This window comes from Rattus norvegicus, chromosome 10 (assembly GCF_036323735.1).
Source record: "Rattus norvegicus strain BN/NHsdMcwi chromosome 10, GRCr8, whole genome shotgun sequence".
In the NCBI taxonomy this organism is placed as follows: domain Eukaryota; kingdom Metazoa; phylum Chordata; class Mammalia; order Rodentia; family Muridae; genus Rattus; species Rattus norvegicus.
The window spans coordinates 65,994,425-66,022,256 of NC_086028.1; the positions used below are offsets into that span (position 1 = coordinate 65,994,425).

The 27,832-nt window shown below is 48.1% G+C and overlaps 1 protein-coding gene across 3 annotated transcripts in view; it reads right to left on the reverse strand.

Annotated features, from left to right (window-relative positions):
- Myo1d (myosin ID) overlaps window positions 1-27,832 on the reverse strand; it is a 276,639-nt gene that overhangs the window by 7,525 nt on the left and 241,282 nt on the right.

Sequence of the window (27,832 nt, forward strand, 5' to 3'; positions counted from 1 at the left end):
TGGGGACTTTCATCTCCTGTCATCTGTTCTCAGCCATCATTGCAGGCAAATGGCTCTTTTCCAGTTCCTCCCTTTCTCACTTAGACTCCCCTCTTCTGCTCATTAGAGGCTGCTGGGGTGTGAGAAGACACGGTCCCAGTGCTAGCTGGGTACCCAGAGGCACTGCACACAAAGGGACATCCACATATGTTCAGGAGCTGAATCAGGCTGAGAGAATATCCCTCCTTGGTCAGGACCCTGGTCACCTGGGAAATGCCGTCTCCAGACTGAAGCCAACCGGAGAAAGTGACCCAGGAGGTTGCAGGTCTCCTGGCTTGGCCAGTGTGGAAGGGAGGTGCATTCCTGGGACTTTTGGGAGGGACAGAAGTGCCCCTGAGAAGCTAGTGTGTACGCTCTACTGTCTGGTCACAGGATATGGGCTGGAGAGAGATGCTCACAAAGAGATGAAAGCTATCTCCCATGTGGTGCGAGGACCCCAGAGCCACACCCCACTGGATGTCACTTGCTCTTGCTCACACCGAGGTCTGGAGCTCTTTTCTGTGTTGTTTCAGGAAGCAGCCCCCCTCCCCCTGCTGATGCTGACTCTCGGAGCACAGCTCTTTCAAAACCCTGCTGGGGAAACGCTGCTTCTGTTTTGGTCAGGGTTGCACCACAGCTGGCTTCTAGAGCGAGCTGAGGCGTCTGGCTCCTGTGTGTGTTAGGGACAGAGGTGCCACACTTCCTGCAGTTGCTCTCAACCTCCCTGATACGTCTACCCTTTCACACAGCTCCTCATGTGGTGGTGACCCCTAACCATAAAATTGTTTTCATCGTTACTTCATTAACTGTAATTTTGCTGCTGTTATGAACTGCAATGTAAATATTTTTGGAGAGAGATTTGCCAAAGCGGTCTTCAGGTTGAGAACCTCTAGCGAGCGCATGCCAGAGAACCAGGCCTTACATCGTATGCTGGGCATGGACCACACCGAAGAGGCCTGGTCATGGTGGCTGAGTGAACGTCCCCAGGGAGGGGGCATCTGGGCTGAGTCTCAAGGATGAACAGGGCTCTTGCAAGAGTCTTCCTGGCTTCATTTTCTCATTCTTAATCATTACTGCATGTTCATCAGAGTTTGTATTTACCACAGAGTATAATATCCACCCGTGTGGTTTTAATGACAGATAATAATGTAATCATTGTCCCCATTCAAGCATGAGGTTCTAGCACATTCTTAGCCACTTCTGAGAAATCCCTCACTACTCCACAGGCAACTGGGTCTTCACGTGAGGAAGGGGGAGCACATGCTCTTGGCGTCAACCCTTGTCAAACCTGTCAAGAGTGCAGTCTAGACACTCCTCACACACCGACGGGTGGGAGTAGCTCAGCTTTCTCCGCCTCCACTGCCTACGCAGACCACAGCCAGTTCTCCAGACTGCTCTGTCTCAGCCTCTCCTACTGACCACTGTGGCCCGACTGGTTTCTGTCTTCTCTGCCCCACACCCTGCTTGCTTCACACACATTCTGCATGTGTACATCCTCTGTGCTGTGAGCAGAGTCGGAACAGGCACCCAGGGGCCGGCCTCTCCCTGTCATTCACTCTCCCTTCCCCTCGTTCCTGCCAGGTCATGAGCTCTGAGGTATCCGCGCAGACTGGAGTGTGGAGCTCTGCTATGCTTTTCCTAGTACCCGACAGCCCAGCAAGCCTGCCTCCTGCATGCAGCTCAGTGCTTTGGGGCTCTACAGAGCATGGGAACCACAGTGGGACGTTAAAGGAACAAAAAGACAGCCTCCCGGTGGCAGGGCTAAGGGAGGGTCCTGCAGCAAGAGTGGAAGGCCAGGCTGGGGCCCTCAAGGTGCAGGTCTAGAGGGACTGGCTCAAAGTTAAACAAAGTGGTTCAGTAGGAAAGTGCTTGCTGCTGAGCCTGACAACCTGAGTTCAGTTCCCAGAATCTACACGGTAGAAGGAGAGAACTGACTTCTTTAACATGCACATAGATGTGAAACTATATACAAATAGTTCACTTTTAAAAAATTACACAACCACATAGAATAGTCACAGATAACCTTGAATAAACGAATGCAATAAATTATTGAAGTAGATAAGCGGGTTAAAGACGTCTCTCAGACGGACCTGAAAAACACAACCACAAGCTCCTTAAAGAGACACAGAGGGGAGGGGGAGGGAGAGGGGGGAGGGAGAGGGGGATGTTGGCCTGGAAACCTCGAAAGGGAATAATATTTGCTGGGGTTCACCTGTATTCATGTTTCAGACCCGAACTACTTCTATCAAAGTTCTCAAATTAAATATACAACTTGCAGATAGCCCACAAGAAATATTCATACTATCTATCTAGTCTACTTTCTTGCATGTGTGTATGTGTATGTATGTGGTACATAGTATGTACACATGTGTGTGTGGATGCCTGTGCCTGTGGGCCTGTGTGCCTGGAGACCAAAAGAAGCCATCAGGTGTCCAGCTCTGCTGCCCTCTACTTCATTCCGAGTTGAGGTCTGTCTGTCACATAACCCGAAGATAGGCAATGCTCCTGCCTCCACCCATAAGAGCAAGTAAGAAGTTAGATATGTGTAACCATGTCCGCTTTCTTAGAGGGATGCTGGGAATCTGGATACCGGTCCCCATGACTGCACAAAATGTGCTCTTACCTACTGAGCACCTCTCCAGCCCTCTACATTGATTTAAAAAAAAAAAGTCACAATGGTTGGGTTAGAGGGAAAGCGCAGTGGTTAGAGGTCTGGCTGGTCTTCTATGAGAAGACCCACATGGCAGTTCACAACTCTCTGTAACCCCAGTTCCAGAGGACCCAGTGGTTTCTTCTGATCTCTATAGGCACCAGAAACACCTGTGATGCACAGACATATAATATTGGTAAAAGGAAATCTATAATTTAAAAATGTAATCAAATCTAATAAAGATGCTAGGAATTGTACTAATTAACACAATGTCTTGACCCCAAACATGTGTTTAGAGATAAGCACTCTACCCCTAGGCTGCACCCAGCCAAAAGTGGCACCTTGACTGGAGAGACACACAGCTTGCTCTCTCTCTCTCTCTCCATCATGTAGGAGATGGTGAGAAAGCCGCCCTCACCAGACCCCCCAATTGCTGACTCTGAGCTGGACATGGTGGGAGTTGTGAGAACACACACTTCTGTCGTCCCTTAGCCCTTCACTCTGAGAGTAGCAGAGTACTAGAGCAGTGTAAACATTGGCTCTTGACAGCCTCACGACAGCAGGCACGTTCCACTTCAGAAACAGGGCCTGGAGTCACAGAACAGAGGCAGGACTCAAACATAGTGACCCAGGCTGGAGTCTTAACCTCTGAACATGAGGTCACTATCATCTGTGCCTGAACAGTGGGCCCTGGGTACTGTCCATGTCTTACCAAAAGTGCCCACTATAGTGTCTGACACACCAGTGTCTGTGGACTGATTATTTTTAATGACATGATTAAGAGAGCAGGTGCAGCTAACCAAACTATGAGACAGTAACCGGAAGATGAGACCAGGCTGGGAAGATGGTGGTGGGGGAGCCATCAGATCCAGGTGTGGACCTACAAGTGGCCAGAGGAGGTGTGCGTGCACGTCTGGCACCTTGCTCTGTACAAGGGGATGTTTATGTGTAGTGTGATTAAGAGGCACAAGGAACACTCACTATTCAAGGGGTCTGTTTTGAGCATTGGAGGGCCCTTCTGTAAAGCATATCTACTTGCTCTGTAAACCTTAATGCCAAGAAATGCCTCATTTTAAAGGAGATTCTAAGGGAGATAAAAATATCTGGGAGGACAGAGAACAAGCGAATGGGTAGATTTTCCCCAGCAGCAAGGTCGAGTAAGGGTCTCACAGATGCCAGGCAAGTACCCCATCACTGGTCATTTTACACAGCAGGACTGATGGGGCTTGAAACATGACATCAATGACTATGTCGTTCTTATGTCCTGAGTTGACGGAGGTGAGTGGACCCCGGTTCTCTCTAAATTTCTCAGTGCTACAGAGTGTTGTAGATATTTCCAGTGGTCACTAGGCTTGGCAGCATGTTAGGGTCTTGGGGCAGGGGCAGGAAATCATCCATTTATTAAGGGCTTATCCGGCAGTAGGCACTGCGCTAAACACTGTACATGCGTCATCTCATGTAATCCCTCCCAAAGCTGTCATGAGGGCCTGCCATCACCTTCCCTTTATAGAGGAGGAAGTTACAGAAGCTCGTGTCAAGTAACTTCTCAAGCTGGGAACGGCACGGCTGGAGTATCAGCTCTCCAGACACTTCCAACCACCCTTCTGTCCGTTTGCACTTGAGTGCTCTTAGCCTTGGGCAGAGCCTGGCCCAGGCCCCAGTGAGTCACAGGGAAAAGAAAGCACTTAAGTCTGTGGCTGGGGTTGGACACTGACCTGCAGCCATGACCCTGCAGTGGCCCACTTACCTCTCCTCCTTTCTCTGCTGGGTGTTATTCCTTCCAAACCTCAGCTTCTACCTGGCCAGAAGACAAAGGCTTCCAGGCCGGTGCAGGCTGTCAGAAGGGGCACTCTCCTGGTGTGTGGAGAGCTTGTGTGCAGTTTCTGATTTCCTAGGGTGGCTTTCCTCCCTTTTCAGTGCTGGGACTGAACCAAGGCCCTTGCATGCTAGGCAAGGCCTCTGTACCGAGCTCCACATCCAGCCCCTCAGGACACATTGTCTTCCCAGGTAGAGTGCTGGGGAAAATGGCTGCTCTGTAGATATTCCTGGGCAGTTTGTCAACTAAGAGATAAAGGCTTCTGCTCCATGTGCACCCCAGCAGCCCTGCTCTGCCCCAGCAAGGTGGATGAAGATGTGTGTTAGAGGTTGCATTACCCCGGGGTGGCCGGAGGGCGAGTGGCTCTGACTTATCCCTGTCCCAATCAGAGCTATAGGTGTGGGAGTGTCCCACCTTTAAAAAATATTTATTTTATTTTATTTATGAGTACACTGTAGCTGTCTTCAGACACACCAGAAGAAGGCATTGGATCCTATTACAGATGGTTGTGAGCACCATGTGGTTGCTGGGAATTGAACTCAGGACCTCGGGAAGAGCAGCCAGTGCTCTTAACTGCTGAGCCATCTCTCCAGCCTGGGGATGTCTATTTTAACTCTGTAGTATATTCCTCTCTCAAGGATCATTACCATTTCTCCCAAAATGGCCAACGTATTGCCGTTATTAGGGCTAATGCAACCTTCCAAAGCCACACTACCAGGATGTAATTGCAGCTACAGCTCGTTCTCATACACAAACATCACCACCACCCAGAAGCAACAAACCAAGCCTTTGCTACAGGAGAAAAGGAATGACAGCCTAGCGGGCCACAGCTCAGTGTGCAGTTCTGAGGGCTTCGAGGCTGCCTGGCCGCAGCTCATCCTTTCTTAGCAGCTTCTCCTTCCTTGACTTTACATCTCTCTATGCTTTTGCTGAAATGTCCTGAGGGATTTATTTTGTATTTATTTGAGAGATTTTTTTCATCTTTGCTGTACTGAGGGTTTTTTTTTTTAATAAAACATCTTTGCTGTTTCCTGCTTACGTTTCTGTTTCTCCTTTCTTAACACTTCTGCTCACAGCACCTCCACAGTTAGCACCATCTGTGCACAGTGGTGTCTATTTTTTGTTTGTACCCTTTTTTTTTTCTTTTTTCTTTTTTTCGGAGCTGGGGACCGAACCCAGGGCCTTGCACTTGCTAGGCAAGCGCTCTACCACTGAGCTAAATCCCCAACCCCTGTATCCTTTTTTTAAAAAAGATTTATTTATTTATTATATATGAGTACACTGTAGCTGTCTTCAGACACACCAGAAGAGGGCATCAGATCCCATTACAGATGGTTGTGAGCCACCATGTGGTTGCTGGGAATTGAACTCAGGACCTCTGGAAGAGCAGACAGTGCTCTTAACCTCTGAGCCATCTCTCCAGTCCTTCTGTTTGCATCCTTAATGAAGGTGCTAAATAGGACTGGATGGCGCCTGAGCAGCACCCATGATCTCCTCTGGACTGACATCTCTACTGAGTCAAGCTCAAGCTGCTCAAGACCAGGATCTATGACCACCGCTGGCCAGAGTCTAGGACTTCACAGGACCAGGATCTATGACCACCGCTGGCCAGAGTCTAGGACTTCACAGGACCAGGATCTATGACCACCGCTGACCAGAGTCTAGGACTTCACAGGACCAGGAGCTATGACCGCTGGCCAGAGTCTAGGACTTCACAGGACCAGGAGCTATGACCACCGCTGGCCAGAGTCTAGGACTTCACAGGACCAGGAGCTATGACCACTTGGCCAGAGTCTAGGTCTTCACAGGACCAGGAGCTATGACCGCTGGCCAGAGTCTAGGACTTCACAGGGAGCCTGTTGAGTCCTAGTCCCTGTCACCTGAGAACATTTAAAACAGTCCAAATACAAATGCACCAGGGCCAGAGATACTTAAAAAAAAAACAGAAAAAAAACAAAAAAAAAACAAAAAAACCAAACTTGCCAAGAGAACAGATAAGACTTTTTACTGGGCCCACGTTATAGGCTGGCACTTTTGAACAGGGATGGAAACTAAGAACAAAGGAGTTTGCTAGGAACTCAGGGGTTCCTGACAGTCTTTTGCTCAGTTTCTCCTTTGTGAGACAGGTTCGCACTGCGCAGCCCAGGCTGACTTCGACTTCCTGTCCCTCTGGATTCGGACTCCCAGGCACTGGCTGAGGATAGTCTTGCCAACCTGCTCTGTACAGTGAGGTGACAGTTCTTTCTTCTTTGGGAGATCACAGTCTGGGAAGGGAGGCAGATAGAACAAAGAGTTCTCATGGAGGGTACGGCCCCACCATAGCCATGGAAGGTCTGGAAATGTGGCTTTATAGGCAGATACATCTGCCCAGTGACTTAGGCTCTGGTGAGGGGGGAAATCAGGGCCTGTTCTGTACCAGACTCCCTATGGGCATGGATCAAGACATAGCGACGGAAGTGGGTGCCACACAAACTGAGCCTGGTGTGCCAGGGCTGATGGTGACTCACCCACTAGTCACTAATAACATCCCTCAAGTTCCAACCTCCCTTCTCCCATGGAGCTTGGCTGGATCTCCTCTGCCCTCAGAGGGGGATGAGGATTTAGATGGTGAGTCCAGGCTCACGTATGTTTGGGAGGTTGTGTAGGAGACGCCTCCGGCCAGGTTGGCAGGCAACTGAGAGGTGAGACGTCCAGGCAGAATCCGTGGGCAGTGAGAATCCTTGAGTAAGGATTTCGAGCAGAGAAGACAAGGGATGCTTATTCCCTTCCGCCGCTCACCACTGTCTGAGTTCTTGGCTGTCTTCTATCTTTCCCTGGCTTCCATCCCCTTTCAAGGAAAGCTCTATGGAAGAAGGGAGCCTTGTGCCAAAAGGGTGCCTGGCATGGTTAGTTCTCAACAGAGTCACCAATCCAGGGGATTGACAGAGCAAGACAAAGGATGTGGAAATAGGTGAATGGGGCACTTGGAGGGAGACAGACCAGTCAGGAAACAAGTTGGAGAGTGGGCCAAGGTCACTGAATGGGCAAGACATCAACAGAGATGCCCAAAAGGAGGATGTGGCAGCTCTAAAGTTGGTCATGGCTCCAGATCTTCGGTTTGGGTGGTAGTGAGAGTTAGAGAGAAAGAAGATGGCCTTGGTTGGGAGAGTGCAGAGGACAGCACTGGAAAATCCACAGGGTTTCGCTATGCATCATGTAGACCTGGGCATACACAAAACCCACACCTTTCTCCCTTACAGGAAGAGGTGTGACTCAGGCAGCTGTATGTCATAGAAGGACTGCTTCCTGTGTCTTAAGTGATTCCTTAGAAAGACAGCGTAAGATAGCATAGTGGCCCTGTGCTCTGTAGGAAAGGTAGGGCTGGGTGTGGTGTTGGCACACCTGTAATCCTACTTAGCGCTCAGGATGTGGATGCAGGAGGATCAGGACTTTAAAGTCATCCTTAGATACACAGTAAGTTCAAAGCCAGCCAAGGCTTCATGAGACCATGTACCAAGAAACAGCCTGGTCTACAGTGTGAGCTCCAGGACAGTCAGGGCTACACAGAGACCCTGTTTTGTTTTTGTGTTTGTTTTTTTTTTTTTTAAAAAGAGAGAGAAAAGATAAAGAAAGAATGAAAGTCACCTGGTGGTGGTCACCCTTGTCCATTTTAAACTCTTACAAATTACGAATTTAGTTTAGATATGTGTGTGTGTGTGTGTGTGTGTGTGTGTGTGTGTGTGTGTGTGTACACAAGTGCAGGTTCCTGTGGAGGCCAAAGGCCAGTGTTACAAGCAGTTGTGAGGTTCCTGTGCGTGTGTTGGGAATTGAACACAGGTCCTCAGCAAGGCTATGCTCTTAGTCACTGAGCTTTTTCTCCAGCCTGTGATTTTCAATATTTTTCATTTGTAATTCTTTGTTGTTACTTTTGTTGTTATTGGGTCTCACTATGTAGCACTGGCTGGAACTTGTTACATAGATCAGGCTGTCATAGGACTCCAGATATCTCCACCACCATGCACTAGGCATACATCTGAAAGTGTTTGAGCATTAAAAACACGGCTCCTAGAAGTAACAGAATAGTTATGAAGGAGGAAAAAGAAGGGAAGGTGGTAGTAATGCCTGCTTTGCAAGCCAAAATTGTGGTGGATCTGGAAGAATTTGGAGGCTGTCCAGTGGCGATCAGCTAGGATTTATTGAAAGACAGTTTGAGTTGCTATTTAAGGGCTACCTGTGTGTCTGTTTACAGCCTGGAAAAAGTCTGGGATATTAACTTTTAGAACTTTAGTTAAAATATACCAAAGTCAGACGGTCTAGCAGGAAGACACGGGACAGGGTCTTCTTGGTTCTATGTACTTCTGAGTCGAAAGAGAACACTGAGGGTGTGAGCCTAGAATCAGCTAGTCCAGGTCTTACCTTCCAGCTCACCTGCTCTGGGGATTCCATTAAGGCTACAGACATATCTCTCTTACGAAGGGCTTAGCGAAGGGGAAAGGGGAAAGAAAGTGCATGCGGGCAGCTACTGTGGCACAGCGTGGACGAGTGTCCCCTTTCTGGCTGCTAGTGTGGCAGGGCTTTAGGAGGGAAGCAGTCAGGGATGGAGAGGTGGCCAAAGTTCCTGGGCTGGAGTGCTTGCTGAACATGCACAAGGCCCGGGTCCCATGCCCATAGAAAGGCTGAGGCTAACCCCATGGTGGTGCAGTCCGGGCTCAGGCCTCTTCCTGACCACCTCTGGCCTAAGAAACAACTTGCCATGGTGCTGCTGTGGTAGGAAAGTTTGTGGGTTCCAGAATATGCTTTTAACTTGGGTATTTGAAAATCCCATAGAAGCTGACAAAGAACGGTACTTTCTTCTCAGCATTTGGTACTTTTTATAAAATTTCCACTTCATTGTCACTAAGCTTTGATGGCCACCTGGGCAAGCATAACCCACGGGTACCTTCCTTAGAGAGCAAGTAACTGGGGATTTTTGTACTGCAGGGAGTTCAGGGAGGTTAAAACAGAACAACTCATAAAGCAACCCCAGGGCGCCGAGAAGAAAAGGAACAGCTGCCCACTCTCTACCACACGCTTGAGAGCAGAGAAGGATTTGCACTCAGCCATGGCAGCTACACATGTACCTGGTCTTACTGTGGCCAGGGAGCCTCTACCCTGGGAGCACTATTCGGGAAAACATCCCCTCCTCCAACACACACTTTCACGCCGCCATGAACAGAGCCCAGGCAGGCCTCCTGTCACTGTGCTCTGCATGCGGGCTAGCAGCTCTGCCTTCTTCATTCTGCATTTGCTATTTTAAGCAAGTACATGATGCATCAATCTTCAGATTCTGACTTAATGCCTCGGCTACAGAATGAGGACACAGTGATCACGTCAGGCAGAGGCGAGCCGTATTCCAACAGAGGACACGTTCCGGGAGGCCTCACTTCTTTACCCTGGGACAGAGCCTCTATTTCTGGCACAATAATGGGGGTCAGGAGGGCAAGCAGGGACCGAGGTCCAGTCCTTCTTACCCAGGAATCCCACATCACAGAAGCCACTGGCCATGCTGCTGAGGCTGAGGGTGGACACATCACAGGCCCTCAGGGCCCAAGTCCATCAGACTACTCTCTCTTGTGTGTGGGTGTGTTTTCTTTTTCTTTTTTTAAGTTCCCAGAAATGGCTGTTTAGATATGGGCTGAAGCTTGGTGGCTGGAATGTGGGTTTACTCAAGCCGCATGTGTGCTTTTCCTGTGTGCCACGAAGAATTCTCATTTTCTTGATGATCACTAACTTGATTTAAGGACCCAAGAGAAGCTTAGCTTTCATTTGCCCTGCCCTCTTCCCCCAAGAGATTTTAATGTGGAGTGTCCTCATGTGGCTTCTCATATAATTTGGTGTAACCGTGAGTGCAGACACACTTCTAGTAGAAGACCATTGCAGTCCCCAGCTGGGTGGGCAGTCCTCCACTGTGTGTGGCTTTAGTCTAAGGTAGGTCTAATTTACTGCCTGCAGGGTCACTGGGAGAGAGGGCTGAACAGTCTGCCACTGCGTTTGTTACATCTCTTGGCTTGGAAGTGGGTTAGTCACATTTCTCAAAGATCGGCTCTCAAGCTGGCTGGCATAGGTAGTTGGGGCCATTTCCACCAACCTCCTGTATTCCTACTCATTTGTCTCATATCTCAATTAAAAATACAACCAATGAGAGCGAGTGGGTGTGCGAGTAATTCTATTGGAAGTAGCGATGCCGCACTGGTGCTTTCTAGAGTGCTAACGCATAGCCTCAAGTGACTCAGCCATCTTTAAGGGGACTTGGAATTACTGGCCCAACTTCATTAGCATGAGAACAATCAAACCAAAGACACTCTTCCTCTGGGCTAGATGTTAGACACCCCCAGTAAAATTTAGGTCACTGCTGCCCCGGTAAGTCTGGAAAATGGTGCGTGTCCTGATTAGGCAGTTCCCGTCTGTGTTAAATAGTTGTCACAGGAGGAGACATAGAGGCTTTGAAGGGAAAGAGGCTCTGGGAGGTCCTGGTATGGTATGAGGTGCCCCAGATTATCTCTGCTCACTTTCTCCTACTAAGTACATTGGCCTCAACTCTACGACTGAAACCAAGGCTCTGAGGCTCCCATTTCTGGGAGACTGCACGGCATCACAGTCCACCTTCACTGCACTTGACTACACCTTAGAAGCTGAAAAGCAGCTGAGAAAGAGTGGCCCTGAAAGTGTTTGGGTCCTTGCCCCAAAGTCAGCTTCACTCTGGGTGGTGAGTGGAACCAGCAGGGTTCCCCACGTGATCACAGCCCTGGGAATGATGGGAGAGGAGCTAGTCTGGCTTTGCCTTTGGTAAATGCCCTAGTTACCAGGCTGAGAAACAGCTTAGCAAGTGACAAGGCACCTGTGCCCATCTCCTGTCATCCAGGATCCTCAGAGGCTGTCTGAAATCACGGACATACATACTTATAACTAAATTTGATTTATAAATTTCTCACAGTAAGAGATTAACAACAGGAGCTGGAGAGGTGGCTTGATGGTTAAGAGCACTGGCTGCTCTTCTAGATGACATGGGTTCAATTCCCAGCAACCACATGGTGGCTCACAACTGTCTATAACTCCTCCAATATCTGACACCCTCACACAAACATACAAGCAGGCAAAACACCAATGCACATTAAATAAAGAGAGATTAACAATATTTACCAATAGAATATTGCCATAATAGTTGGTTAGGACTTATAGAAAGGGAAAGATGGCCCAGAGCATAAGAATCTTGCTGCACAACATGAGGTCCGAGGTTCAAATCTCCAGATCCCACATAAAAATCTGTGGGTCTGTCATGTGTGTCTGTCACCTTAGTGCTGTGGTCGGGGGTAGGGACAGGATTGATGGGCTTGTTGCCAGGCAGACGAGCTCCAGGTTCAGTGAGACAGTACAGACTACACCGGACGGTGATAGAGCGGGACACGCCACCAACACCCTCCTCTGCACCCTCACGTGCATCCATGTACACATGTACATGTGTGTACACGCACCCTGCCTCCTGCATACACAAAGAAAAAGAAAGAAAAGCATTGCTAGAGAACCTTAAGAAGTTGAAACCAGAAGCCCTGGGCTGGAAGGGCGGCTCAGGGGTAAGAGGCTGCTGAGGTGAAGATCTGAGTGTGGTCCTGGCACTCACGAGGTGGAAGTAGAGAACTGACTCTCGTAAGTTGTGCTTTGTTCCTCCCCTGCACACTGTGGATCAGGCTCCCCCAAACACACACAGAAATGTGATTTTTTAAAAAAGATTTATTTATTATATATATGTACAGTGTCACTGTCTTCAGACACACCAGAAGAGGGCATCAGATCCCATTACAGATGGTTGTGAGCCACCATGTGGTTGCTGGGATTTGAACTCAGGACCTCTGGAAGAGCAGTCCATGCTCTTAACCGCTGAGCCATCTCTCCAGTCCAACATGTGATTTTAAAAACGTAAAACAACAACAATGATATAGATCGCTTAGTTTTGGACCTTTTTTTAATTAAAAAAATTTTCTTTTTTGAGGTGGGTCTTCTGCAGTCTAGGCTGGCCTCTGATGTCTGCGCTCCCTACTCCATCTCAAAGAATGTGATGGGAGCTTGAAACAAGGGGCCTAGTCTAGTCTTGTACACTCTTCCGTGAAGAAATGATATTAAAAATGTTTTAGTGCAGGAGAATCTCTGAGTTCAAGGCCAACATGGTCTACAGAGCAAGTTCCCAGACAGTCAAGGCTACACAAAGAAAATCTGCCTGAAACCAACCAACCAACCAGCAAAAGCAAACACAAGCTCCCCAAAAACCCAAAATCCAAACCAATCAACCAAATAAACAAACAAAAATTCAAAACAAAAAACCCTCACTTTTGAGAGGAAGAAGAAGAAAACCTCCCCTTCCCCAGGAAGATAGATATCTAGGCTGGTTAGGAGACGGGGCTACATGGGAGACGAAATAGACTGGATTTGCATATTTACACAAGACGTCTTGAGTGTCCCTCTCCACACACAGGCCACGGCCTGTAGAGCTCTTCATATGTTCTGAATGTGTAGCCTGCTTCAGGATGACTCTGTGTGCTGCTCAAAATCACATTTATCCAAATACCTTGGAAATATGTGAGTCCTTAAGGTATGATATATAAAATTGTGCTAAAAAAACAATAAAAAGGAGAAGGGAGAAGAGAAAGAGGAGGAAGAGGAGGAAGCAGATAGGTGTGGTGGCACATCTGTGATTCCAGGATTTGGGAGGTAGGGACATGAGGATCAGCAGTTCAAGTTCATCATTCTTTTTTTTTTTTTTTGGTTCTTTTTTTCGGAGCTGGGGACCGAACCCAGGGCCTTGCGCTTCCTAGGCAAGCGCTCTACCACTGAGCTAAATCCCCAGCCCAAGTTCATCATTCTTATAGAGCTAGTTCTAGGCCAACCTCGAATAGAAGAGGGTTATCTCACTCAACTCCCACCCTCCAAAGAAAACCAAAACAGAGCAAAAATAACAAGCAAGAATATTAAATACACAAGTATAATGTTCACAAGCACCAGTGTGTGTATGTGAGTGTGTGTGAGTGTGTGTGTGTGGTTGTGTGTGTATGTGTGTGTGTGAGTGTGTGTGAGTGTGTGTGTGAGTGTGTGTGTATGTGTGTGTGTGATGACTGTGAAGCTAGAACCCCCATCTTCAGCCTTTATGTTTATTTCTGATACAGAAATGGTGGAAGGAGGTTGTGCGCTGTTACAAATGATACTAGACATTGGTTCAGGGCCATGGCAGGAAGAGCTCAGGGGTTCTGGCTGCTGCTAGTCAGCCTCACCTTAAGCAATCAGGTCTAACTTCCCAAGCATGCAAAACACACTATTAAAACAAATGCCTTGATCTGGATGTGGTGTCCGTGCCTTAATCCCAGCACTGGAAGGCTGAGGTAGGTGGCTCTCTGAGTTTGAGGCTACCTCAGTCTATGACAGAGAAACCCTGTCTTGAGACACAAAACCAAAACCAAAATCAAAAACCACAAAACAAAAACCGAGGCCGAGAGGCAAAGGTGCTTGCACCGCAAAGACTTGAATTCCATCCCCAGAACCCAAATACTGGGAGGACAGAACCGACCCCACAGTCTCTGACTTCTACACTCACACATGGAATGTATGCATGCACATGCATGACCACACACATAAACACACACATGCAATAATAAAGAATAACTAGAAGAACGTGTAAGGGAAGCAGCAAGAGCAACACCATCCCCCATGCGTAGGGCTGGGGATGCGGGTCGGAGAAGGGCAGCTTGCCTAGCATAGGAACCCTACATCAAGCAGGCCTGGGAGGCACAGCTGTAACCGCAGCATTAGGAGGTTCAGGCAGGAAGATCAGGGGCTCCAGGTCAGCTTTAGCTTCATAGTGACCTGGAGGCCAGGCTGAGGGAGACTATATCATGGAACAAAACAAATGCCTATTCCTGTGCTGGATAACTTTATAATTGGGTCTCGGTGTGTCTGTGGAGATACAAACCCTCCTTTTTAAGATGTTGCTGGCCTGGTATTTCCATGTTCAGGAGACTCTCTTGCCTCAGCCTCCTGGGTAGGTCAGAATAGTGAATAAAAGCAACATAACCCAGGCCAAAGTGAAGGAGAGTTGGAGGCTGGGCCGTCTCTGTGTCTTGCCTTCTAAGCTGACAGCAAAGCTAGCACTCTCTTCAAACAATTCCTCCTTCTCAATCAAGGGTCCGCACTGCAGAGGCCCTGGAAGTTCTAAGCTGGGGGTGTGGTGGGGCCGCATCTCCACTTTATAAATATAGAGTTCTCAGAGACCAGATAAGTGACTGCATCTGTAAGCCAGGGGCAGGATGGCGTTGCTGTCAGGGCCCCAGGCTACAAAAGCCCACCTATTCACAGGTATCACTGCTCCCAGCCACCTCTCACTAAGTACAAGGGCTATGGAGATCCAAAGGTAATCTCTCTGGATCTTTTATGGGCAGTTGTGACCGCTTCTAGCTCCACTTGAGCTTGAGCATGGGGGCAGCCCAGGCAGGGGACAGGCAGGCGCCTGGTCCATCCTTTCAGTCAGTGGAGCCCAGAGATGAATGATTGGTGAGGGCCGAGAATTCCGGCTGAGCTCTAACCCTTATTTCTGTAAAGGCTGGTCTCAGTGAAACCCGCTTTGCGGTTGGCCCTGGCCTGGGTGCTGCAGGTGCAGAGCTTAGTAATGTGGAGGCCACAAAGGGAAGAGGGCCGGGGAAGGATGGCAAGGGGAGCCTGAGGAGACAAAGGGAATCTGCGCCTGCCTCCGAGGAGGGTGGGCTGCAGGGAGGTGGCGCAGCCAAGGCTGCTGCTTTTAGCTCTGCCACTCTGTGGTTGCCATGGTAACGGAGGCCTGGTGTTTCCATCTGACATTAAAATGCTGCTGTCGCCGAGAGAGCGGGTGCTGTAGCTGTGGGTGGGAAACGTGCTCACACACACACACACACACACACACACACACACACACACACACACACACACCAAGAAGGACAGGGTGGCTTACTTTAGACTCTATGCATCATTTATAGCGTTCTTCTTAGCCTGCCCTCCTTCTGATGGTTGCTTTGTTTCTTTCTTGAGGTGATGATTTGGGTGTGGATCATCTGCTCGCATACTAACGAGCTCACTGGGTGCCCAAAGGGAAGGGGTTTATGGCTTTGGGTGAGATAAGGGCATACGATTAGTGTAGGAGAGAAGCATTAAGCAACAGGAAAATGCTTTAGTGCTAGAGGAAAACGAAGAAACAAATGAATGAGACAACTAGGCAGAAAGAGTTAAAAGGCGAGCATCCCCTCCAAACAACGGTGAGGCCATGAGGACACCCTGAAGGCTAGAGGCCCTGGGGAACTGTCCTGCTGCAGGGACTTCACATGACAGTTCTGCTCACATTCCTCCTCCAGAAAAAGAAAATCAATGTGTATCCTTTTTTGTCTTCCTTCCGGACCTCGTGGTATTATCTCTCTAACTGTTCCAGCGCCAACAGGAAAGGCTTGTCAATCTACTCAGCCGGCTCAGCTGAGCCGTGGTGGAGCGGTGGAGCTTGCCTCCACAGACGAGGGTGAACAGTCCTGCCACTCACAGGTAGAGGCCACAGAAGACTGGAGTTCCCCAGGTAGGCTGCCCAGTGCAATGAGGCCTACAAACACCCCGGTGGCACGAGTGCCTTGTTATGAAGTTACAATGTTAGGGGACAAGACTGGGGAGTCTTTTTGAAGCCTCAGCACTGTGGGGCAATGCGTCTGCCTTTCCACACAGGCACTCTCCCCCTTATGACACACCTCTTCTGTGTCTGCAGCATCATGTTTGTCAGATGACAAAAGCGCTCTGCTGAGTAACAGGTGAGTAAGACTTGCTGTGGGCTGCTGGGAGCTGACTCCCAACTGCTGTGGGATTCCCAGCAGTCAGGGCAGGGTCTGACTGGAGTGCTACTTTGCAAACCACACTAGTGATCTATTTAGACCGAAGCTGTGTCCATTTCAATAGCTGCCCAGGGCTGTGCATCCTTCTCACCCAAGCCTTCACTCAGCAGTGGAGAACAACACATGACGCATGTCAACCTCTGTGAGTCCTGTATTCTAGAGCCAGTCTTCCCATCCTCCCAGGAGACTCAGAGCTCATCTTCCTGGCTGCTGGGGTGGGAATGTGAGAATGGCTTGGAGTGACAGCAGGCAGAGAATGAGAATGATCTGGAATGACTGAAAACCACCACAGCTACTCTCAGTGGGCTTCCTTAGTGACTGAATCTCAGTTTGGAAGCTCAGGATCCTAGAACAAAACCTTGAGTTCAGCTTTGGGCAGGGACACATGCGAAGCATCGTGGCTAGAAGGCTATTTATTTCCTCTAGACACGTCCGTCCCTTGGGGACAGATGGCCTGTGCCTCCCTTGCTGCCTACTGCAATATTCTTGCATCCTGACGTGAAGAAGTCCTTTGCAAACCATGACAACCAGCCTACTCCTTAGAAACACACCAAAAATAGGGATGAGGCCCAGCAATGACATTGATCCTGCAGCCAAACGCCACGCTGGGATAGTGGAGTGCTATTCTTTCAGAGGTGACCTGTGTGGGACAAAGGCCCACAAAGTCCCACACGATCGTGGAAACTGAAGAGAAGCCAGAGGGGAAGTTAAGAGTGTTTTGAGCCAGGTGTAATGGCTCACATCTGTAATCCCACTCAAGAGGCTAAAAACTTCAAGGCCAGCCTGTGCTACAAGGAGAGAGCCTATCTTTAATAGAATTTCAATTTCTCATACAAATCCCTTTCACAGCATTGGATTAGAAAACAGTTCAATACAAATATCAGTGAAGTTGATAACCTTACCATTGCGTGGACCACGCCGACGAGCCTATGGTTACTTCTGGTCTGTACAATCCTTCCTAGTCAGCTTAGGTTAGATACACCTTGGCTCCTCTCATGCGCTTAAAATATGTCTGTATAGTAAAATTCACACACCCCTGAGGATTCAAATACTTTTTTGTTCTGTGATTAAATAGTTCACTAAAAACAACAAAACTACAAAGTCTGCATGGATTTCCACCCCATCCACTCTCCCAATTCCTGTTTCACTGCTCCAATCTTAAATTGGCTCCTAGCATTGAATAGGAAGCACCATGTTTGAGTTAGAGATTTTTGACCCAAACAGGGTCTTCTGTAGCAGCTGGAATGAAAGAATTTTGCTCTAAATTACTGCCATGTCTTGAAGGCCTTCTTCCCACTTCTCCCCAGATAAAACTTAATGAACTCAATACACTTCAATAATGAATCATTATGACTTGTTTAACAATTTGATATTGCTGCTCTTTGGAAATGAGTAACAAAAACCCCTCCATAGCACAGAGAGGCAAAGCAGTGAATTACTAAGAGAAAAAAAAATCAGCTTGCACCTTTCACTTTATCTTTACTATTTTTTATTTTGTGTGAATGACTGTCTGTCTGCATGTAGGTATGCTTACCACATCCACACCTGGTACCTGTGGAGGCCAGGAGCGGCATCAGATCCCCTGGAACTGGAGTTACAGATGCTGTGAGCCCCCGTGGGCGCTGGCTGAACCAGACGTTCTTTTTTTTTTTTTTTTTTTTTTTTTTTTGGTTCCTTTTTTCGGAGCTGGGGACCGAACCCAGGGCCTTGTGCTTCCTAGGCAAGTGCTCTACCACTGAGCTAAATCCCCAACCCCTGAACCAGACGTTCTTAAATGTTGGCCGAGCATTACAGTACACCTGGTCAGCACAGCTGACATCAGATCTGCTGCTTCCTAAGCCGACGGGGATGCAGGGCAGAGGGAAGAGACGGCGGGAGGAGTAGGGAGGTCAGCATGGCTCATTGCGAGCCGAGTCTATGATGCTTAGAACCTTGTGAGGATGGAAGGAGGAAAAGGCAGATGAGGACAGGGCTAGGGAGGTGCCAGAGCCAGAATGTATTTCTGGTCTCCTTGTGGGAGAGCCAGATCACTGTGCGTTCCGTGCACACATTCCACTGACTGTGGGTCTCCTCACTATCCGAGACGCGCCCTCAGCCACTCGGTGGCACTGCTCTGCGTGCCCACTGCACATAGTGAAAGACCAGGAAGTGCCAGGGAGGAAGGAAAGGAAAAACGGGTTCTTAGCACAGGAGGGAGCTTTATTTCACTATGCCTTGAGCTAGGCTATAGGGGTGCACGCCAGTGGTCCCAGCACTATGGAAGCTGATGCAGATAGGATAAAGACTTCAAGGTTGGGTCATAGAGCAAGATCCTGCCAAAATAAACCAGGAGAGGGGAAAAAACCCAACCAATCAATCAAGCTAACAAATGCCCTCAAACCACATACGTGGTTGGGTGGCAGAATCACACCTGTACAGCACACCCGAGATTCCCACCCACTCACTCATCGACTCACCCACCCAACTCACCCACCCTCACCCACTCACTAACCCAACTCACTCGCCCACCTACTCACCTACCCACCCTTCACCCACCCACCCACTTAACTCACTCATAGAAGAAAGGGAAGAAGCACAGACCAGCACCTGTCATGGAGTACGCAACACAACGAGATCCACAACAAGAATCCACAGGAAACCCACAGGTCTGAAAGGGGACTCCTATCAGTCTCATGACCAACTACACCTCCAGGGCCATCCTGTTGGAGGGAAAATGGCTGGGGGCCAGTCTTGACTGGACAAGTCGGGATCAGCAGGGCACAGTGTCCTGGGCCATGAATCTAGGGAAGATCCAGAATGAATGATCCAGGGCAGAGAGTGCGCTCAGCACCGGGGCCACAAGAGCCTCACAATGCACTGTGATCGCTATGATGATGACATAGGGCTGGGACAAGTAGGGGTCAATTCATTTTTCTTACAAAAAAAAAAAAAGGCATCAATGGCTTCCTACACTCAGGGAAGCAGGTCTGTTTTCTCTGGTACGAAATGAGCGTATTTATCTGTGCGTTTTCCCACAGTATAACAAACCCTCTCTTTTGTTTTTGATGGACCGTGTTTCCTTTTGATGTCACCTTGGTTATTTTGCTTTGCTGGTGAGAAAGTCCCAGTTTAGTTTCACTATTAAAATGAGTCACAGACTGGAGAGATGGCTCAGCGGTTAAGAGCACTGACTGCTCTTCCAGAGGTCCTGAGTTCAAATCCCAGCAACCACATGGTGGCTCACAGCCATCTGCAATGGGACCTGATGCCCTCTTCTGGTGTGTCTCAAGTCTGCTACAGTGTACTTAAAAAAAGAGAGTCGCATTTCTGTGGAGTATCCCAGACCCTCCACACTGCTGCTCAGGTCACTGGCTCAGGTTCACAGTGCAGACAGGAAGCTGCTCATTGCTACTTCCTGCTTCTGTGTCCCTGAGGCATCAACTCAACTTGGATTACAGCTGAGATTAGAAACGGGAAGAAGTCAGTAGGCAACAGCCTTGGCCACCAGTTGTGAAATGGCAGCAGGAGGTTTGATCTACCCAGACACAGAAGACCTTTGATGTCTCCTGGGCCACCGAGTTGGTATTCCTCTGACATCCACTCAGAGGCCCCAGATAGCCATCCGCAATCTCCTTCCTCACACTCCTTTCTTTCTAAGGCTCGTAGCTTGCTGAGTGTTAGCTCCTGGTTATTTTTAGCCCCACTAACTACTTAGAGAGGCAGCTGCATGGTGTGCAGCTGTGGAAAGCAGCTGCCGTGGCTTGATTTCTAGCTGGTATTATCTGACCCTTCTCGGCATGTGAGTTCTAAGATCCCTCTTTCTTTAGGTGAGCTCACGAGCTTTTCTCCGGCGGATGACATCAGATCTGTGCATCCGATCACCTGTTCAAGTGGGGGACATGTGCAGAATTCCACTAGAAAGGAAGATTCCAAATGTTAGGATACAAATGTTTTTGACCCATAAACACCAGGTGTGAGGCAGAGGCCCTCTCACCGGTTCTCTTAGATTAGCGAGCTCCACAGAGCTTCTGTCCTGCAAGCTCTGATGCCTCAAAAGAAAGCAGAGAGAACTAGGCTCTTGCTAGCCTGCCCGGAGCCCCCTTCAGAACCAACATCAGATGAGACAGGTACCATGCTGACATACTCTACCCAGAGAACTGGGCCTGATCTTCCCCTTCTGCTCTCTTGCCTGTCTTTGCTTCTTGACACACACCCCTACCTGCCCGCCTTTCTCTGGAGGATGTTCAGCTACAGCATACAGCGGTTTACCAAGATGTTTTTTGCCTTTGGGCTTCTGCATAGATGTTTTCAATCTATGTGGCGTTTAGACCTGCTTCTAGTAGTTATTCTGGGAGCTTTCTTTTGCTCCCATGTCAGGCTTGCTTGTCCCTTGACCACACTTCTCCCAGGGCTGCATGGAACATTACTCTAAGGCATCTGTTTTCCTTATAAATCTGAACCCTTTTGGCCTAGCACGTAGTAAGTCTCGGCAGATAGCTGACGGATGATGTCCTCCCTCCCCCATCTATACATTTTTTTTTAGACATCAAATGTTCCTCACCCAGTGCTGGGGGTGGAACTCACCGCCCTGTGCACACTAGGCTAATGCTCGGTTACTGAGCTACACTTCTAGTCCCCAGCTCTGTTCTTCAAATTGCCTCTCTAAGCTTCTATTTAAGTTGATGTCAGTATTTATTCAAACTGAGTCCTTTGTCAATTCCCAGTCAGAAAAAGGGTTTCAAAGAAGAGATGTATGGAAATACAGCACTCCTAGCACATTTGTGGTAAAGATACATACAGGTAAATAGAGAAGAAGAGCGGGGCTGGCTAGCTGGGCCCTTGTTGCCAGCCTCTTGAAGCTTTCTCTTCTGTGGGTTGAGAAACCTGGATCCCTGTTCCCAAGGCATTCTTGACAAGGTGTTTGTCCAACAAGAAGGCTTTCCCGTTAACCTTCTGGCGCTGCTCTCAGCTGCCTATCACAACCCCTCTTAGGGCAGTGAGGAAGTTCACACCTTTATATACATTCTCTGTGTCAGGCCTCCTGCCCTCCTTCTCTACTCAGCCTTCCCTGTGCCAGACACAAACCAGTGGAAGCACTGGCTTCATACACAGCAGCCATGCTGAAGTCCTTTTCCAGCCCCTGCCATTACAGTAAGTGGCGTAAGATACAAGTCTCTGCTTTAAAAACGGGCACGTGAACACAGTCTCCATCCAAACGAGGGCTGCAGAAGGACCCGCAGGTCCTCGGGGCTGTCCACCCTGGGGCTCATTGGCTCTTCCCTGTACTTTTCTATCTTCATTCACCTCTAAGGCAAACTGATCCTCCCCTTCTAGTTCTGGGGAAGCTTCCCGTCTTAGGACTATGCTCCTCAGCTTCGAGGGGGACCTGACCTGGCCTGCACTATCACATAGGTAAGCTTGGTAGAAGGCATCTAATCTACCCTGGGCCAATCAGACTGGCTCGGGGCTCATATATTTTTAAGTAGAAAAGTTCCCTGTTTTGTGTTTGTTTGTTTTGTTTTTGTTGGGCTGCTAATCCGGCGCAAGTGTGCCTAGGTACTGCTTATGCAGAAGCACACAGTACACAGCGATGGAAAGTGGAGAAGAGCCAGGTAGGAGGGAGGGAGGAAGGTCTGGATGGTCTAGAGCTTCACAGTCTACAGGGTGTCAGCTCCTTCAGGCCATGCTGGTGTGAGTCTGTGTGTGTGTGTGTGTGTGTGTGTGTGTGTGTGTTTGAAATAGGGTCTCAAGTAGTCCAGGCTGATCTCAAATTTACTACGTATCCCACACTCCTGCCTCCACCTCCCAAGTGCTGGGACTCCCAGGCTGCACTTCAGCTCTATCTTGAATCTAAGCAGGCCACTTCATCTGAGAGATTCTGAGCTACATAGTGAGCTTGCTCTGCAGCACCCAATACAACCTGATGGAGAGGAATAAGAATGTTGTTGAGAAATGGTTCTCTAAAGGTGGATTTTGTTTGTCCAGCATTTAAAGATGTCAATCCCTCTTCTGTCCTGCGTTAAGGTATTGTCAGACCATTTGTAAAGTACACACAAATAACCACATGCACATATCCGGAGAAGTGTCGAAAAAGCATTCATGAATGTGGGACAGGCCCCTCAAACACCTGACAAGCACTGGCCCGGGGAGGTATAACCAGAGCACACTAGTCAGGGATGCTGACGTGGGCGAAGGTGCCTGAGACGCTGTGTCTAGAGTAGTGTATTGTTTGTCTACAGAATAGGAAACACTCATGCCTCAATATTCCTATCAGAATCACAGAATCACTCATTTATTTATGCATTTACTTACTTGTGTGTGCATGGGGATGAGTTTAAGCATGAGTCAGAGGTCAACCTTGGATGTCATTCCTCCAGGCCTTCTACCTTGTTTTTAAAAATGTGGTCTCTTCCTGGCCTGCAGCTTGTTGACTATGCTGACCAGCAAGCCTCCGAGCAAGTCTGTCACTGGTTCCCCAACACGGGAGCTGCAATCAAATTACTACTTAAAAACACGGGTTCTGGAGCCTGAACTTATGCCTTCTTGCTTATGTGGAGAGCTCTTCATCAACTGCGCAGTCTTCCCGGTCACATTTATGTTCATTTTTCATGTCTACGGTATCATCTACTGCAAAGCCCCATTACTTATCCACTGTGAGATAGACTGGCATACTCTCAAGGACAGCCCTGTCCCATTCTTCAAGGCAGAAGCTTGAGGGTTAAATCCCCAATGGGCAGAATATTCAGAGGCTCGACTGTGAGGAGTATAATCACCTGTGACAAAGGGTGAAACTCAGAAGCAGCTGAGGAGGGTGGGGACAGTTCTGCTGGTGCTCCTGACACATGCTAGAGCTAATATTAACGCCTCATTTTGGGAATGGATTTCCCTTCCTGAATTACCGCCCCTCACCCCTCCTGTTGAGATGGGCTTCTGCTTTGGTGTCAGCTGGAAAGCCACAAGCAATGGAAAGAAGAGAACAAAAAAGGGGACACTCTCAAGACCTCACAGCTGCTCTGCTTTACTCATGGGGAGAAACAGGTGTGGCCTCAGCCAGTGTGCTCAAGTACAAGCAGAATGGGAAGCGAACACACACAAGTTTTGTTCTCTAGAAAAATTAAGATCATTCGGCTAAGTCGGTACAGCTGCACCCGGGTGGCCTTTGCAAAGTAACACTTGGCGAGCCCTGAGAATGTCGTACACAAAGGGAGTTTCTCAGGGATTCAGGCCCTGTGCTATTTCCACCAGAGACTGTTCTTTCTGGTGTTAATTGCATAAGAGTTTTAAATCCACCTGAATTTCCAAGTGAATCACATACTCTGGGAAAAGGAGACTCATTTTTGGCCTATGTAAAAGTGTTTTTAAAGCAGACAGGTGACCACGCAGTGCCTCTTACTCAATGAAGCATTGTTGCTAAGTGTTAAGACCTCATACACAGTACTTGCTGCAAAACATACCAACTAAGTAATTTTTAAATATACTCTTTGAGGATGTATTCTTTGAAACAAAGACGTCAACCTCACTGACAAGGAAAAAAACCAATTAGTTGCATTTGTTTAATATATAAAACTCAATGACATCTGCATAATATCTATCTTACATGTGTGTGTGTTGGGGTATGTGTGTGGGTATGCGCACATGTGTATAGGTACTCTTGGAGTCTAGAAGTGGATGCTGGATTTATAGGTGGCTGTGTGCTCCCTACTGGTACTGGGAACCCAAACTCAGGACCTCTACAAGAGCAGGACGCTCTCTTAATCACTGGGCCATTTCTCTAGCCTCCAACCTGTAGGTGACTTTTAAAGCTCTCTGAGTGTTTCCCTTGTAGGAGAAGGACTGTGTAACCTGAGGGAGAAGGGCCAGTTTCTTTTTCCCTGCTGGACTCTATTCCTGACATCGCTGGTGTGGAGACTAGAATTACGGATCTCCTCGGCTATAGACTCTTTCTGCAGGTCTGTAAAGAAGGAAACCAATATGAATTCCAAGTCAAAAAAGGAGACCCTACCACATCAGGCCATTTTGTCTTTTTGGTTTTGAGCCTCAGCCTTTAACGGTTGAATGATCTCTCCAGTCCTGTATTGGGCTTTTTTGAATTCCAAACTGATTTTTAAAATTGTGATCAATGAATCAAACTACTGCTGCTTGGGTTACAAGAATGATGACTCTGGGTGCTGCCTTCACTTCCCAGGCTGTCTGCAGATGAGTCTAAGTGCTTAGTTTCTTGAGGTTAGACTGGAGCTGGGGGGAAATCACTGTGCATGCAGATATGTTTTACAGTGTGGCTCTCGATTCAGTTTGTCTTGTCTCTGCGGATCTGAGCGGTAGCGAGCTGTCCTTTTTGTTTGATGCCCTCGGGCACTGGCGGGGCTCCAGCAGTTGTCAGTGAGTGCCTTTAAAAGGGCACTGCCAGGATTTCATTCTAATGACTGCGAGGTCCCAGGAACTGCATCCTTTTACAGTCACAGACATGAGGGTTCACACTTCTTGTCAGCAGGAAGTAGATTTTGGGTAGAAATTCTATTTTTGGAGTTGAAAGGCCACCTTTGACCCAGAAATGTGTGGTTGGATAAAAGCCATTTCTTCAGCTCTGTCTTACTTGATTTGTTCAAGGACTGGAGATGTGTGGGGGTACAGCCTCAGCGGGCATGATTCCTCCAGGGCTCTCGGGTGACCCATATTAACAATGCCTCTACATTTTTACATATCCAGATATTTATTTCAGTCTTATATGACCCAGGTCACAGTCAGTTAATTAATAATCAATTCAGAATAACCTTCCTTTTGGAAATCTTACAGTATTCATACGAATGAATGACATCATTTATTCTTTAGGCAAGGGGTTGACAACTCTAGTCACAGCAGCCTCCTCTACTTGACTAACTGCCTTGTAAATAAGGCTTGTGGGAACATGGTCATGTCTGAATGTTGACATATTGTCTGTAGCTACTTTTGTGTTACAATGGACTAACTGAATAACACGGTAAAGGGAGCATGATTTGCAAAACATAAATCATTCATTACCTGATACTTTACGGGAAGAATTGTTGATCTCAGGTCTAGAAGATAAATTGAGGGATTAAATAAATGGTCTATAAAGATAGGAATATTAATCTGGGCATGGTGACTCAGATGCCTCAGCAGGAGACGCACCAGTATAAGGCCAACAAGGGCTACACAGAAAGATGCTGTCTCAAAAACCAGCCAACCAAAGAAACAAACAGACGATGCAGCTATGAAATGACTAGTTTGGACTGATGGTTAGACATATCAAAAGCAACCAAGTTCTGTGATACACTGTTTGTATAGCACGGATAAACTTTGAAAACATTGTGCCAAGTGAAACAAAGAAGGCAAGAAGGGATCATATATTGTATGATTCTGTTCATATGATAGGCAAATCTATAGGGAAAGAAAATAAATGATTTTTGAGAGCCATGGAGTTTAGAAGGGGTAAGGGGTTGTTCGAAAAGTTTCTATTAGAAGTGATGAAAAAAGATTCTGAGTTGCTCTTGGTGACGAATGTGAAGCTCTTGTTGTCCCTGCACAGAGTAGGGACTTGGGGCAAGCACATATGAGCATCCACCAAGCAGTGGGGGTGTCTCATTCTGACTCTCCAGGGACTCCCACAGGCAGACTAACTCAGTCTTAGCACTCCTGTGCTTAATGGAATAACCCCCGACTTGCTAACTCTTCTATGTTGAATGCTCTGAAGACTGTCCTCTCCTAGAAGGTCAGCTCCAGAGTCCTCCAGGAGCCACTGAGCTGGAAAAGACACCCACTGCAGCACCTGTCACCTCTGGCGGTACTGCTCTGTCCTCCTCTGCCTTACTCTTCCCTCTGCTCAATGTCTTGGAGAGAGAAAAGAAGAAAGAGGCCTTTAGGACCCAGTGAAGCACCCGCCATATTGGAAAGCCTCTTGCAGGGAACAGAAGCAGCCATTTCCTTTCACTCCCAGACTAAGGACCTGCCTGCTTTGCTGCTCTGGACAGCTGGGCTGTATCTGGTCTTACACACATGTGCAGACCTGCCCACTGTCTGCTTCCCACAGTGTGACAGGGAGGTGAGCACACTGCCCGTCTTGTGACACCAGGCAAGCTCTATTTCAGCTGTGGCCTTGTCAGTTATTAGCACTCTATTGATGTACACGTCCAGACCTGTAGACCTAATGGGCAGGCCCATCTAATGAGCAAAAACTGTGATGTTTACAACTTGCAGCTTATGGAAAATGCCTTTGCAAACTCAGTGGGAGGTAACGCTCAAAGGAAGCCAGCAGCAGGGGACCAAAAGCAGTGCCTTCTTCATACAGACTGACTCACACTGCTCCGGGGTCAGTGGTAAATCCAAGGGGGCTTGTGTGAACTGCCTTCCCTTACACCTGAGAGGCAAACTCCCGGAGTGTGGAAGCAAGGGCAGAACTAGCTGGTGGGCACAGAAAAGAAGAAACAGTCCGTGATCTTGAGTTCCAATCTGATCTGGGATGAGTGATTACAAACAATTTCATTGATCATTTGGTAAGAATTATTTTAAAAAGGTCATGAGGCTGTTCAAGCTCAGAGCTGTCTGGAGGAGAGGCAGTGTAGGTGCTGCAGCAGACTGCGTGTGGGCAGGAGGGGCATCCTGCTGAAGCCTCTGAGCTGGAAAATAATCCCATCCCTATTAAAACACAGGGCTCGCCTTTTCACATCTCACGCTGGCATTATTTAGTAAAAAAGGACACACTGCCATTATAACGGGACAAGATGCAGATATGTTTAAATGAATCATAGCTGCATTTGATTGGTTAGGGATGGAAAAGTAAGACTAAGCCAGTAACTTAAGAATTCCAGGAAAATATGTCAGACATCATTTTTGAAAGTCAGCACATTTGCATATAGACCAGTGAGGCTCAACTCTCCTTTACTTTGTCAGAGACTTATCATCAGGCCAGCATTTCTCTTTATGCTTACTAATACAGAAAGGACCAGCCTTACCCAGCAAGTCACAGGTTATGTACAAACACACACACACACACACACACACACACACACACACACTGTTTAAGCATACAAACCATACATGTAAGACCATATAAGACTGCCCACCTTGTTGGTTAACCTGGTATATTTGGTGGAAGAGAGCACAGTGTTTTTGGTGTTCTGCAATTAAAATGCTTCTCTGTGCTTTAACTGAGCACAGACCCAGTCCAGCTGCCTTGTAACTCTGGTCTGCAGTTCTTCCTTGACTACTGTAGGTAGAAGGAAGGTGGCAAGGTGGGATCAGCCTTCCCAGATATAGTGCTGTACCAAGCAGCACTTCTTCCCATTCTCCTCCTGCTGCCTATTGCCTGCCCCAGTCTGCAGTTGTCTGGAGGCTGCATGGTTAAAGACACCAACTAAGGAGATGGGGAGAACATGACGGAAATCTTGATTCTGCTATCTATCTACTACCTGGCGATGCCTCCAGCCACTGATACTCTCTGCAATGCTGAGTTTT